Source organism: Bidens hawaiensis, unplaced genomic scaffold (assembly GCF_021521415.1).
Source record: "Bidens hawaiensis isolate Kalapana, Puna unplaced genomic scaffold, B.hawaiensis_p1.1 tig00024245_1, whole genome shotgun sequence".
In the NCBI taxonomy this organism is placed as follows: domain Eukaryota; kingdom Viridiplantae; phylum Streptophyta; class Magnoliopsida; order Asterales; family Asteraceae; genus Bidens; species Bidens hawaiensis.
In genome coordinates, this window is record NW_027493816.1 from 288,439 (window position 1) to 304,404 (window position 15,966).

The 15,966-nt window shown below is 38.1% G+C and overlaps 1 long non-coding RNA gene across 1 annotated transcript; it reads left to right on the forward strand.

Annotated features, from left to right (window-relative positions):
- Positions 1-7,675: 7,675 nt before the first annotated feature.
- On the forward strand, positions 7,676-8,529 carry LOC143568913 (uncharacterized). Its single transcript, XR_013141647.1, has 3 exons — positions 7,676-8,078; positions 8,221-8,308; positions 8,430-8,529. It is a non-coding gene; the product is annotated as an uncharacterized LOC143568913 (long non-coding RNA).
- Positions 8,530-15,966: the final 7,437 nt, after the last annotated feature.

Sequence of the window (15,966 nt, forward strand, 5' to 3'; positions counted from 1 at the left end):
CCAAAGTTGACGCCGCAGTTTGGACACCACGTCAGACATTGATTTAGGTAATAGGTTTGGAAAGGTAACTAATGTATTTGTTATGGCCTAGTGGTCTATGCGTTGTTGTCATAATGATTTCTTGGTTTTTTGCACAGGGAGATATAAAATAGGCCATTAAACTAACAATCCATCCTGCTTTATAAATGTTTACATTAGAGGTTATGCGCCATTCCCATATTTCACCATAACTTGTGTTTTCTGGTCTCTCTTTTCTTTTTTGCTTTTTGGAATGCCAAGTTTCATTTACAAAAAGGAGAATAGCAATACACCAACTTACGTACATACCATGCTACATGATCGCAAGACGAATACGTACATCATGTTTCCCAATCTAATTGTCCCTATTCTGGAGTCTTGACCCATAAGAATGAGATTGATGTACGTCTTTCTTTATTTGATGCACCAATGCTCGTGTTTTGTTGAAAAGTGGCTCATTTCTTGCCTTCCGCAAACACCAACATGTTGTGCATATGATTGCATAAAATTACCTTTTTATTTCCCTTTTTCAGCATGTATGATTGTGTGTACATTAAGAAGATTTAGAAAGCGTATATATGTCGGGTATTAGACTCAATGACTGAGGTGTCGTGTTCTACTTTCCCCAGCAATGACCGACACGATTTTGTTGTGAAACCCGGCCCCCATCTATTTCAAAACTCCACCTCCATTTATCGTCCGGTTCAGAGGATCACATCGGGTATTATTTATGAAGCCTCCATTTATCTATTTCAAACTTAGATGTACGAGGAAGGTTCACTAATCCAATCCATCTCCAACCGTTTATTGAACACCCACCATACATTTTTTCTTTGATCGTGCATCGTTAAGTATTTAAATAACAAAATAAACTTTTTTTTACTTAAAAGCTTCTCTCTAAGCTACTAAATATCACCAAGTTTAAATTATGTTGATTAATTAAAAGAATTTAAAAATTAAAAATAAAAAGACAAATAGTGATTATAAGTGATTTTTCTAGTGATTTATACTTTTATAATATATAATGTGGTTGTATGATTCGAATTGTGAATATATAATACGTCAGATAATAAAAAAGATAGTATAGACATATAATTGCAATTTAAGTTAACGCTAAAAATGAAATACGTGAGTTTAGAGCATTATGCAGCTCATTCTCTAAAGTTATCAAACTTATATAATTTATGGTAAATTTTGAGAAAAACCATCAAAATCACCTCTACAGTTCATTCCATATTATATGGATGAGTTATATGACAACTAAAGTATAAACCTAGGTCTCACTTTTGATTCATACCATATAATATGTCAACTATCTCTCAATCATCATATATTATATGACAAGACAAAAGAGAAAAAAAATTATGAAGATGAATAAGGAATAGAATATGAAAGATTTATAAAAAAAATGATCGATAAATTTATGAAATGATGTTTTTTTAACTAAATTATAGAGAGAAATATATGAAATAGGCTGTGAATGCTCTTATTCAACTCATAAAATACACAAGTTTCTTAATGATAATATATTTTTTTATTACTAGTTTTATAGCATAATATTTATTCAATACGTGTAACACACGTTACTTATAAACAATCAAATAATTTCTAGTAGTTGAGATACATATAGTTCGAGCAATTGCATTTAAGACAACCGCATAGAAACCCCGAACAACTCACATCAATTTCATCAACCAACCAATAATATTGTATCACGTGTTTCAACCCAAACCAACCCAATTTGAACGAGGTGGTGTGCTAGCTTAACCCACTATCCAATTCAACCCACTAGACCTACACATGTGACACCTCATATTCTTACCCCTTCCATCCTCACATCTTCTGGGTTCTAGCACAACCCACTCTGAATTGCAAAGATCAGTCTTCATCTCCCTTCCTTGTACGCACTCACTTCACCAAGGACGCCCACCTAGCTCTACTCACCCAGCCCACAACCACTCGCTATCTTTGCAAGTTCACCGCCTCATCCACCCTGATAATATCACATTGTAACCAAATATATAATAAAAGTTTAAATGGAAATAAACAAAACTACAAAAGGCGTACTCAATAATAGAGTAGATACACCAAACTAATAAAGATAATTTAAGATGTGTTATATGTAAAGCATTCATATTCGATTTTACATTTAAATTCAAAATTACATTAAAACACATTATATTTTCTCTTTTATTTTCAATTAAATGGTACTTTTTTATACATTATTTTCTTTTTTCTTCAATCACAATCATTTTAAAAAAATTATAGATGGTGAACGGTAACTTTTCAAATATACAACAAAATTACTACATTTTCTCTGTATTTCACTCACAACATCCTAAACCACACTCTATATTATTTATTATAAAAAAGAAAATTGGTTTTAAATACTTCAAACTAAGTCATGTTTGTAAATAATAGGGCCAACTTTGCACTTGGCTGATGAATGTCCCAACTTAAGGGGTATTTGTTTTTAATGGTCTGCGACTAACGGATGACCAACTCCGTTAGTCTGTTGCTGAGTTGGCACGCCTAGTTGTCAAAATAATGCAAATGTAGCAACTTACGTGGCACAGTCTCTCTCTCTCTCTCTCCCTCCATCTTATACATAGACGTAGGCCACCACTATTCACTACCACCACTGTTGCCGCTAATCTGTCATCACCATGTCTTCACAATGAAGTTCCGGACAATTTTAGTTCTAGTTTTCCATGGTGAGGTTTTTCATTAGAACTCTAGAAACAAACTCCAATTCATACCCAAAATTCGTGTTAGTTAATTACAGATTGCAATTAAAAGCTTAGGGATTTTATTTTGTTGATAAAAATGAGTTGAATGATATATTTATTACCTCGAATGATAGCCAGCATAGCCTAGGCGGAATTCAAATAACCCCCCGGGAAAACGATTCTAATTTTTTGGATTCAAACAACCCACTGGTGGTGGTGGTTATTCGTTTATTCGTCGAAAAAACGTGGGTGAGGGTATGGATATGCAGTAGGAGGGAAGAGCCGGAACACCCGCAAACCTGTAGCACCACCACAGTCACATCCACCACAACCACATCCACCATGTCATCGTACTCCAACTTCAAAAACCTACCCCCAGGCCTTAATCTTCTCCACTGGTGAGAAAAGCCTAATGCCAGCCATCGGAAAATCGAACAAGCTGGAAGCTCGCTATCATCACTCATGATCTTCCCCACCGATGAACCATTATTGACTTGGAGAACGATTTCATTTTCAATATTTTCGGTGATGGTTGCAGGTGATGACAATAGCGGTGGCTGCTAGTGACAATGGCATGGTGGTGCAGTGGTGGCTCAAGGAGGAGGAAGACAATACACATGTATTAATGTATACATACATATTATATATATTATATATTACTTTGATTGCAACATAAGCAATATTTTGACAACTATGTGTGCCAACTCAGCAACAGACTAACGGAGTTAGTCATGCTTTAGTCGCGGACCGTTAAAAACAAATATCCCTTTAGTTGGGACCGTCACCAACCCAGTGTAAAATTAGACCTGTCATTTACCAATAAGACATAGTTGAGAGTATTTAAAACCAATTTTCTTTATAAAAACTCCACTCAATAAGTTTAATGGATAGGATATGATAACACCATCAAACTGACATAATAACTTTATTTAACTAAATTTAGGAAAATGTTAATTTGCGCTCTTTTCGTTGTTTATTCTTAAAGTATTGTCATTTTATTTTGTTTTAAGTTATTGGCTTGCATCAAATTTGTTTCAAATTGCTATTCTTCATTTCTAACTTTTATTTGTTAAAATTATTTAGATAGGTGTTTTATACTAGGAGAAATATATTTAGATAGGTGTTTTAGCTCAACATACATTGTCTTGGAGGAAAGTGAATATTAGGTTACAGGCTACAAGAATCAAAGTAGGCCTTCGGTTTTTTCTCAAAACAGATGATGATAAACATCTATTTTAAGGTTGCTTGCAATATTCACATATTTAAAAAAGTAAAATAAAAAATGGACTGTCTGTTGGCCCATTACTCTGTTTGGTCAATCATCTTCTTATCTTAATTTACTCCAAGCATTAAGGGATCCGGTGGTGCACCCCACGGTCACATATCTGCACCTCCGTCACACCTGAAAATCCCCCCGGTTAAACCCAATCATCCCTTCAAAACTGTCAAACACAATCTCACCCTCTTACGCAATCGTGACGCTCAACAATATCAATCAACGGCTGGGGTTTACTTGGTTCTCGAGATTATCCTACACATCAAATCACTTGTTTCTATTTCCATAATTACTTAGTTGTCCTTGAAATTACACCAACAATGGAATGGAGTTCCGGGGTAGTTGTGTCTTTTTATGAAATGACCATAGATGACGGATTGTGGGTCTCATCGTAATCTAGAAACAAAATCTTTCTTCCATTTTCTCATTATTATATCATTAAATTACCCACTGTTCTAAATTGATACTCTTTTTTGACTGCTTAATCTTAATCTTAATAATTAATATAATAATAATAATAATAATAATATTCTTTTAAATACATGTATGTATAAAAATGATAGATTTAGGTTAATTAATAATAATAATAATCGCAATAAAGTAACCATATTATAAAATTATGTGAACTGTGCTTTATAATAAACAGAACATCTTAAAATCTGTATTACAAAGTTTCTATGATTCCAATATAATGCATTTATAAATAAATTCACTTAGTAAGATCACACACATAGCAAAAACTAAATGTAGGGTCGGGAGATTCTGGGACGAGCATAATTTGTCTCTACTTCCACTTAGAGGTGGCTTTGGGGAGGGGGGAGGGCAACGATCCCCGGCCTGATCGCTCAGGTAAGCCCGGAATTTTTAAAGATATTTTTTTATAAATAACTTTTTTTATAAATTGTATTTTTAATATCTAAACTTAATTTACCAATTCATTTAAACCAATTTTTATAATTTATAAAAAAATAAAATAATAAAAATTAACTATAACCGAATAAACTCATTTAAAAGTTTAATAGTTTAAATCTAATAAGAAAACTATTTTACTTAAGGATCAAATAATCTTTCTTCTTCCACCCATTTTTTTTTAAAACGATACTCGTATCTTGAGAACAGCGCTGCTCCCACCAAGACTCCAGCTCAAAAAAATTAATATTATAATTTTATGTTATATAAATATAAAAATGTTTCATCAGAATTTACAAACCATGTGTAAACAAACAAATTTAAAAGTTGTTTACTGTATATCAGAACAAGAAACTTTGCATTAAAACTTTATAAAAATACGTACATGTACAATAAACGATTCATTCAACTTGTCAACACAAATAGGATTAGCTGTTCAAAAACAAAAACCAAAAAACAAACCCTAAATATTACTCAAAATAACCTTTACCATTAATATTTTATAGTAGCTTCAAATCCATATTTATGAAGACTAGAACATCGGAAGCCAACAAAGAGCATTTCATTTTTTAAAACACTTGTTCAATTATTTTATGGAAAAAGTGGAGCAAGAATCGTGCCATCCACCAAGTGCAATCACATGTGTATTTTGAGGAGAGAAATTAACATTATCAATCATACCGATATATGCTACAAGTACAATATATTTAAGGTTGAAGTCATAACTACATAAGGCGTTAAAATTGGAAATAGTTTTACTACTGATTTTTTTAATTAATTATTTATACTTTAATTATGTGATTTTGTAGTTATTAATTTTTTATGAACGACCAACTAAGTAACATCGGGTTCTTCGTACGTGGCCCCCATTGGCCAAAGGTAACTCGAGCCGGCCACTATTCCGGACGAACGAAGCCCCTAGCGGTCCACCATATTGAAGGATTTACCGGATAAAACCCGACCCCACACCCGCCTAATGACACGACAGTAAAGAGCCGGTAAAACAGGTGAGATCATGACTCGAACCCTTATCTCCCATGTAAGTCGGTGACAGTGAGGTTTGAAACTCCTGTCTCTAGTCTTCTACCCCATTCCCCACTGCTAGATCCTGAAATCGTCCGTTAGCACACCAAAATCGCTTGAAGATTTGAAATTGGTAATTATCGCATCCTCCTCTTCTTCTTCTCAGATCTGGTTTTCGTTTTCAGTTTTTGTTCAAAAACCTAATTCCTTCCAGAATTGCATACGAATCTAGGGTTTTAGTGGTGTTTTAATTAACAAAAAATTGAGGTTAGTTCTTTCTAATTTCACTCAATTACATGATTATAATATCACGTCATACGCTTGTGATTCTATAAAACTGTTCGTTCTCTTTGATTTGGTGGTTAGCTGAATATAAATTTTTGCCATCATTAGTTATAGTTAGATTTAGCCGTCGGTCACATTTCTCTTAAATTTAATTGTTTTCGGTATAAGTTTAATGCATTTCTATGTTTTTTTTAGGGTTTGAAAAGATGATATTTAGTTTTGAATTTGAAAATAGTTGGTTAAATCTCTAAGAAGCAATGCACCTCCTGTAGTATGTTTGAATGTTGGAAGCATTTGGTTCCAGTGTTTATTAATCAAATTCTCCATAAGAGAAGAAAATTTAAGTAAAAAATGTTTGGCTTGATGGTTCTTTGTGATTATAATATAACTCTATGCGCTTGTGATTCTATAAAACTGTTCCTCGATATGTTCTTTCTGATTGCAATCTGTTCATTCTCTTTGATTTGGTTGTGACCGGAATATTTATTTTTGTTATTATTAGTTCGAAACTGTTTTCTGAATCTACAAGGTAAAGTCACTAGCGTGTAAACATAAAAGGGTTTGAAACTGTTTTCTGAATCTATAGGACCTAAATCTTTTGTATATGATTTTCATTGTAATGTAAAATCACTACTTTTTATAAAATATAAATCATAAAATACCATTTAAGATGATTTTGATGACGAGATATAGAATTCAAATGCTTTTGTTTAATGATTTTTTTTGGAAAATAAGTTTCTAAAATTCAAATATCAAAAAAATTATTCAAAAGTCTAATTTGCAGCTTTATGTGCAAAGTGAGACATGAAAAGACACAATATTTAATTATGATACAAGTCTTGATCTCTTTCAATATTCAAAATTCATTTGTTCGGCTTTTATTTTAGGTCAATTTAGGTAAGATAATTGAAAGTGTGATTATCTTGCTGTTAAATTCGACCCTGTTTTATTTTAGACAATGATTTAGTAGTTTTCTGATTCAAGTAATTAGAAGCTTTTAAAGAGTCTGTTTTTTTGTTGTGATATGTGTTTCTATGATGTTATGGTGGAAGTAAGGTATTATGGATTAATATTAATCTTGGATATATGGCCTAACTGTAACGCATTTTTACAAAAAAGTTGTAATATGTTATCGATATAAGCTAGAAATATGGATGATTTGATGGTATTAATATGGTACTATTACTTCTTTCAGTTGTTGTGAGTTTTCGCTAATTTTGATGAAGGTTTTTAATTTGATTGATTGTTGATAAGTTTGTTTATACATGTGTTGATGAAACATTCTTAAGTAGTTGAATGTTTTTTAAGGTTGTTGATGAAACTTGTGAACAATTGAAACTACATTCTTTTGGTTTATAAGTTTATTGATGTATCAGGGGCATATAGTTTTGAAGCTTCTAAAAACCATCAAGCAGGTGAAATTCAGGTTTGTTAATCAACAGATCTTGTATTGCTTCTATTATGGTTTTAATTTATGATCTTTCTTTCATTCATTATATTAAAATTGTTTTAGAAAATCATTTGTATGCAAGCGTTTCCAATTTCCATGAGTCACCCGTTCAACCTGGCACAATTCGACGGTGCATCCTTTAAGCAACATGGAATTGCAGGCAAAAGAGGAATCAAGGTAACGGACCCCTATATTAACAATCACTCTCCGCTCAACCTTTTGCTAACAAAAATAATGGCTTCCTCACTCTTTTCTTCTCCGTCATTTGCTATACGTATTTGCCACCAAGGAAAAATTCACCTCGCCTTTTGTTCTTGCGTCCGATTACTCCAGCATCGTCGACCCTGTCATTATAGGGAGAAGAATTTTTACTGTAGAAATTACAAAGGTAAGAATCGTTAATCCCGCTTATTGTAGTATATTTTTCATCCTGTTTGTGCTTTAATTCGTTTCATGTCTTTTACGTTTCTTCATACTTATTTTTTAAATTTATGTTTTTGAATTTTGGTTTGGTGATTGGAAGTGCACAGATGAAGGCTGAGACGTATGGCAAGAGTTAACAGAGGTGATGCTTGAATATGATCTGATGGAGGAACAGAGTGACCGTCTTCCTAAATGGTTGGTACTGTTCTCAATTTACAGTTAACATTTATAATATTAGACTTAGATTATACATCCTTTATTTTCTTTTTTCATAGGCATAATGTATAAACTAGAATATAATTTTGTAATATTTTAGGTGAACGCGTCAATAGAAAGGAACCACATCAACATCATCTATCATATCATGAATACGCAGATAGAGCCCCCTTCAAACAAAAGCTGCTATGGCAACAAGTTGTTTGTACTTTAATTATTTATGTTACCATTTTTTTTACATTTTCAAACTTCAAATTTTCATAAATTGTTTGTACGCGTTTTGATTGTGACTTTGGTGCGAACAGATGGTTAGAATGAAGAGATCATATCCTTTTTCACTAGAAAAGACCCTTCTATTGCTTATGTATCTTCAATTTTAAACCTGTATGAATAAACTCTATGTAGCAAGTAATAAAAAGGGCTCATTTTGATCCATAGTTTATGCATATAGGTGTTTTTAGTTCTGTATCAAAGGTTGGGTAAGTTGGCATTTAAAATGATGTTGGAAACATTGGTATAATGAGATGCAGATCTTGGCCCTGAGCATTGTGGTTTTTATTTTTTGTTTTCATTAAATTTTAGATATAACTTGTAAAAATTTGTAATCAGGGTTGCCATACATGTAGCTACGGAGCAACAAACACTATTAATTGATAAAGAAGGAATGATAACTGCTCTCAAATTTAGAACCTCTGTGCTTGCAGCTGCAAATCCAATATGGTGGTCTTAAGGTACATAAAGACGCCACAAGTTACATTTTAATTTCCTTCAAAATTATTCTCCTATCAAATAGCAACATCTTTGTGAGCAGGTAATATCTTGTCTTCATGGTACTGAAGTTCCCGGGATTGCAGGATGACTGGTTAGCACTGCATTAGTTCGTTTGCATATCCTTGAACTTCATCTTGTGTATCAATATGGTTTGAAAATTGTATTATTACAAAGTTACAAACATAATCAAAATTTTGAAATTAAACGAATTGCGATGTTTCGTTAAGGTGGTTAATTAAATTCGCTATTCTTTTTATTTTTCCTCCTGGTATGTATGCTTACAGGTTTTATGTGTTATTTATGTTGAAATAACTATTTTATGTTTGTTAATATATGCTTATCTAATAAGTCTTATTGGGTGGTTGAGTATCAACACAAGAATTGTTAAGTTCTCATGTTCCTTTGACTGTTATATTTTTCATGTGTTTGCTCATAAAATCGGAATCAAGATCGAATGTTAAAGAACATAAGTGCATATAACTTATCACGGAATGTAGTTACCAATTCGATTACATAAATGACTTACATTGCTTTGTGTTTTTTAGTGAATTGGTCATTTGTTTACTCTTTAACTTTTGCTTTTTATCTTAAGCATATACTATTTTGGTATAGAATGCAAAGAAAGATATTTTGGTTTAGAATGCAAAGAAAGATAGTTTTGTCATTATGATATTAAAGTATCCGTCCACCGGACGGGTATAAAACTAGTTGATCTATATTCATAGTCTAATATGCAATTTGTTTTGTTTCTTTTATATGATAATCATGCTAGGCATAGAAACGTAAAAGCGAGACCTCGATTTTTTATTAAAATATTTTAAATAGTTTGAAGATAAAACATAGATGCTTATATTTGTGAATCCGCATCGAGCCATATGAACGTTAAAGCTGAAGCATATGCACGCACGAACTAGCTATATGCATTATATCAAGCGGGTCCGTTCATGGCCATTCTTAAAGCACGTGTTTGTGTGGAGAGACGAATCGTGTAAAGGATAGTGTGTGGCTTTTTTTAATTTGTAATTTTATTTTCTAATTAAAATTAAATTATGTTTGTTATTTTTATACAGGTTGCAAATTTTGTAAAGTTGGAAAAAAGGTTTGTATATATTCAAAACATTTATAACCTTTTATAAAGCTTTAAATAATTTTTAAACGTTTATATAGTTTTAAGAAAATCATGATCTTTAAAAAATTACAAACTTTGAAGCATATATATGAATAAGATGGCAAACTTGGACTCTAAATATAGTTAGCATCATGTCAACATGTTTAATTAAATGTGTCATAAACATGGGCGGTTTATTGACGGCGTTAGAAATAATAACGCAATTAAACCTGATAATTTAATTTTTATGTTAGATTCGTGTTACGTTTTCTACACTTATTTATATTTGTAATATCACTTGAATTTTAACTAAATTCAACTATACTAAAATAATATTATAGCACTTAATATCATATGTTGTATACCCATACGACTTTTCATTGATACATTAACTCGTATTGTTACAAATATTTTAATAAGAAATCTTGTAATTCACAAATTCTTTTGTCACCAAACAGTAAGATGATAAAACCACAATTTTCAAAACAACCAAAAGAAAACACAAACATGTAATGATAGCTTCACACATTTTCCAAAACCCAAATTAAAACTTATCAAAAGTGCATACATTGATTAATACCACATGTAAAATGAGTCTCTGATCTGATGTGTGTGTACATTTGTGAAGAGGTAGGTCCCAGCAGAGGTGGTTAGGACCCGCAAGACTTCCTTAAAAGGAGACGTCTGCGCAGTTGAACACGCAAGACTCCTTAAACGGACGTCTGCGCAGTTGAACCCGCAGACTTCACCATAGGGACGTCTGCGCCGCGACCTACCAAACCCGCAGGACCCACCACGCTCAGAGTTGTGACGACCTCACATGCGGTACGCAAGCTGGTCCCGCAGGAAATGTCTCCCAATGGTTTCCAAGTATCCGCCTGTTCCCGCAGGTACGGATACCCGCCATTAGGGACTGGCCACCCGCGCAGCATGGCTACACGCATAAGGCTCAGACTCGTAATAATTCAGTAGTCACTTGAAGAAGGAATGAGCAAAGCCGGGAACATTCCCGCATAAAGGCGGGAGGGGGAAATCTCCCGCCTAAATGAGCCAGTCCGTATAATAATGGAGGATCTTTTGTGTGATACCTGACGAGGTATGGACAAAAGATCTGACCAAGGATACGACAGCTCACTGACAGCAGCATGGCAGACAACACGCCACAGCACTGTGACCAATAGCCGCCGCCTACTCACCAACTCCTGCCATACCACGTGCCTAGCCTGTAGTTGGTGGAAAAGGAAAAGTGAACAGCACGCCTGGTCACTGTCAGCCGCTGCCTATCCACCAATTACCAGCAGAGCACGTGTGTAGGCCACAGTTGGCAGAGTAGTAGGCCGGCTAAACCTCCTTGGAAACCCACCTTCGGCTATAAAAGACATCAAATGGTATTATCATTTCATCATCTAATATCTTGTATAATTTACCTGATAACTGCTCTAGTATTAATAATATACTTTTATATTCAAAGAGTAATATAGACTGATTCTCACGCCGGAGGGTGGTCACAAGGAGGAACCCCCCCTTTCTTAGTGACGAGCTCACGGTGTCTGTTTTGCAGGTTATCGGAAAAACCATCTTGCCGGAATTAACCCCTCGTGGGAAACATCTATCTAACCCTCAGTTTACTCGTAATCTGTCGGGGTTCGACTGGTGTTTCTTCATTGGCGCCATCCGTGCATAAAGCTAGAACTTTATTTTTCTCCAGTTTTTTCAAAATTTCTGGAAAGATGGTTAAGGATACTCCGGTCCCAAAACCGAGTAACCAAGAGACTCCGGTAATTATGACCCCAGCTATAAGGGGGAATACCGAGTACACAAACTTTACGAACACTACCCCAGCTACCCAAGCCGGGGCAAGTGAAGTAAATAATCAGACACTGGGATTCACCGATACCCAGTTAGAAAATCAACAGACGAGGCTCCCCTGCCAAACACTCGATGAGGTTAAAGCGTGGGCCGAAGCACGTCAAAAAGAGTTCCAAACTGAGTTGGATGAACGTTTACGTTCACTCCAACAAGTGGAAGAATTCGAATACGACGATGATTCGGAGGAATCCGAGGAAGACGCGAACCCTCGTCATAGGGCGAAAGGGAAGCGTAAAGAAACGGATTCCCAACCGAGAAGGCGTTTTGGAGAAGCATTCAGTCCAATAAACGTGGGCAACAGCCCACGGGACTTCTCCAAAACATTCACGCCAACTGCGGCAAGGGCGGGAACATCCAAATTCGCAAGGGACATTGCGGAAGCAATCGCCCCAAGAAGTGCCAAACAAATGTCCAACATAGGCACGTACGATGGTATTTCTGACCCTGACGATCACTTGAACAGATTCATCGCGGGGGCGACCGTCAGTAACTGGACGGAACCCACGTGGTGCTATATGTTCCAAATGACGCTGGTCGGGGCAGCTAGAGCGTGGTTCGACCGTCTGCCGGTCCACCACATCTACAATTGGGCAGACTTCCAACAGAAGTTCAGCCAACACTTTAGTCAGCAAAGAAAGTACACTGAGGAGCAGTGGACAATCCTCAAGTGCGTCCGAGAGGAGGAAGAATCTTTGCCTGACTTCATCACTCGCTTCAACTCGAAGAAGCTAAGCCTGGGCAACGTTAGCGAAGATCTCGTTCGCAGCCGCTTTCATCCAGGGCGCAAACGACCCGGAACTCATCCGCACCCTGACGGGCAAAGATGACATGCCATCCACATGGGATGCCATCATGACCGCAGCTAAACGCTTTGCGGAAACCGAGAGGCAACTGGGTAGAGATCTTCCACAGAGCACGAACCTCTACACCCAGAAGACAAGGGAAAACAACGTCCTTACCGCCCGATTAAACAAAAAGCGGAAGCTGGGCATTTGGCAGTCAAGGGTAAACTTTGACACCCCGTCCGGTTTCCAACATCGATTGGGCGGAAGAGATAACGTGAAACCGGAGAAGAACTCCAGGTGGACGCCACTCACAAAGAGTGTGACCGAGATATTCGCCACGGAGGAGCTCCCGTGGCCAAAGGCTCCGTTTATCCGGCATCGCCACAACGCTGACCGGAGAAAGTATTGTGATTTTCACAAAACCAAAGGTCACAACACTGAAGAATGCTTAGACGTAAAGGACTTGGTCGAAGCATTTGTCAAGGATGGGACACTCGCGCACCTTGTGGCGAAGTGAGCGTCGAGCAGGCTGATGCGTGAACCCCAGCTGGGGAAACGCACGAATAAGAATCGCAGCTTCAACGGAGACTACATACTGCGTAAACAACGAGATCCCGAACAAGATACATGTCGGCTCGATGGTGCTCCCATCCAAGCCACGCCTAATGGGAGCTCAATTACACAGTTTGTATGTAGATCAATTCCAAATTTGTAAAGAAAAGGCCTAGAGCCACTTCTAACGGAAACGATTCTCCTTCAAATTGAAGCTGATGATTTTACATTTATATTTTATGAACTTTGCACATGGAGATGCCGGTATCCGCCGCATCAAGTGAAGAATCGTTGCGCAGGGAAGGCGGCAAAACCCGCACAAACCCAAAAGCATCAAACCTTCACGCAGGTCAGTTAAAGGGGAAAGGTTCAGCCATCCCACTATGTGAAAGTGCCGGTATATCCGCATGAATCCTGGTAGAGGATGCTGAACACTAACCTATTAACAACCACACGTTGAATGGTCGATTCAAACACTAATGCCGGTAGTCATCGCATCAAGAAAAGTCATTGCGTGGGGAAGGCGGCAAAACCCGCATAAACCCAAAAAACGACAGAACCTTCACGCAGGTCAGTTAAAGGGGAAAGGTTCAGCCATCCCACTATGTGAAAGTGCCGGTATATCCGCATGAATCCTGGTAGAGGAAGCTGAACACTAACCTATTAACAACCACGCGTTGAACGGTCGATTCGAACACTAATGCCGGTATTCACCGCATCAAGTGAAGAATCGTTGCGTGGGGAAGGCGGCAAAACCCGCATAAACCCAGAAAATGACAACCTACTGTCAACCACATTCAAGGTTAACTTATTCTAAACACTTGGGAAATCGCTAATTTAAACTAAGTATGCAAGTCATATAAGGTTTATAAAGCAATGAACCCAAAGGAAATAACAGTCTTATCCACAAAAAGATTTGTATTTCACAAAAGATATATTACAAGAATGGCCGGGTAACTACCCGCCTACAAAACAAAATCTAGTCTATCCTAGCAGCGGGAAGGGATCTTCAGAATCAAGCTTCAGGACCACTTCCACTTGGACCCGCCCCATCAGTAGAGCGTGGCGGTTCAAGGAAAGCCTTGAGGATAGCAAGTCCATCATCAGCGGCAGCGACTTCCTTCACCTTCTCCACCACCGGATGCGGGAAGGCGGCATATTGGTTCACCGCTTGGTCATATGCAGCTTCGGTGTCCACATCGAACAAAGGGAAGTTGGAAGGCGGGACGCCTTTCTCAACGAACCCTAGACCAAGCAGGAAGCCGGCCTTTTCCCCATCCTCATGAGAAGCGTTGAGGGCTGCGCTCATGGCATCATCGTAAGTAGTCTCTGAGAAGACCCGATGCACAACCTACAAAGAAAATACAAGTGTCAAACACCTTTTCTATGTACAAAGGAAAGCGTGAAGACGTAAAGCTAAACATACCTGAGACAACGCTTCTCGAAGAAGCCATTCCTTGGCAACCAGAGCTTCTTGGAGGGCGGTTTGAGCTTGGGTGCGGGCGCGTTCGGCTTCGCTTTTGTTAAGGTTGGCAAGTAGCACTTCCTTTGCAGCAGCCTCTTCAACGCCCTTAAGCTTCCGCTCGGTGTGGTCAAGCACGCCCCTCTGGTCCAGGATCTCTTGGAGCTTCTTGGCATCTTCCATCGCCAAGGCATCATGAGCACGTTGGAGAGCCTCTAATTTGGCCTTGAGCTCCTCGTTCTCAACGCGTAAAGGCTCAGCAACGACTTCAGTCTTGGTGGCCCTCTCGGTTGCGTTCCTCGCAGTCTCCTTAGCCAGCCGAAGCTGTTCGTTAACAGCTTGGGCAGCCTTGGAACGGGCCTCGAGTCGCGCTTGAACCTCAACCTCGAGGGCCTTGAAGGCCTTCTCCTTCTCCGCAGCAGCTGCGGCCAACTGTTGGTTCTCCTCCCGAAGAGCCCGCGCTTGAGATACTTCCTTGGCGCGAGCTGCTTTCAACTTGTCGTTTTCACGACAAAGCAGCTCGACGCGCGGCTGCATCCGGGCCTGGAGAACCCGAAGCTCATTGGTTAGCCTACCCTCCTGGTAGCTAGCCATGGCTTCCCCCAACGCACCATGGGGAGCAGCGTGGCGAGCCCATTCCACGCACTCCACAGGGGTACGAAGGGTTGTTCCTCGGCGGATGTTCCATCGCGGAACATACACTTCATTGGAATCCGACACTACAAAAGAAACAAAGCAGTTAGGAAAAGATGAAGAAAAATATAAAGGCCAAAAGAACCCTACGCACCTGTAGGGTCGATCACAGGCCGATAGCCACCGAACCCATCGCCTGAACCTAAGGGAAATCCATCTAAAAGGTCGGGCAGATGGGAAGGTGACAAAGATTGGCGAGAAGCCCTGCGCATACCTGATGGGCCGGCCGTCGTTGCCAGTGGCGGAGGCATAGTAGCGGCCGAAGTGGTCGCCGCCGCGGTCGCCGCCGCAGAATCCGCAGCAATCGTAACCGCCGGCTCGGTGAAAGATGCTGTAAAAATCGCACTTACCACCGGCGGTGACGTCATCTCAGCTGGAACAGTCGGCTCAAGGGAGT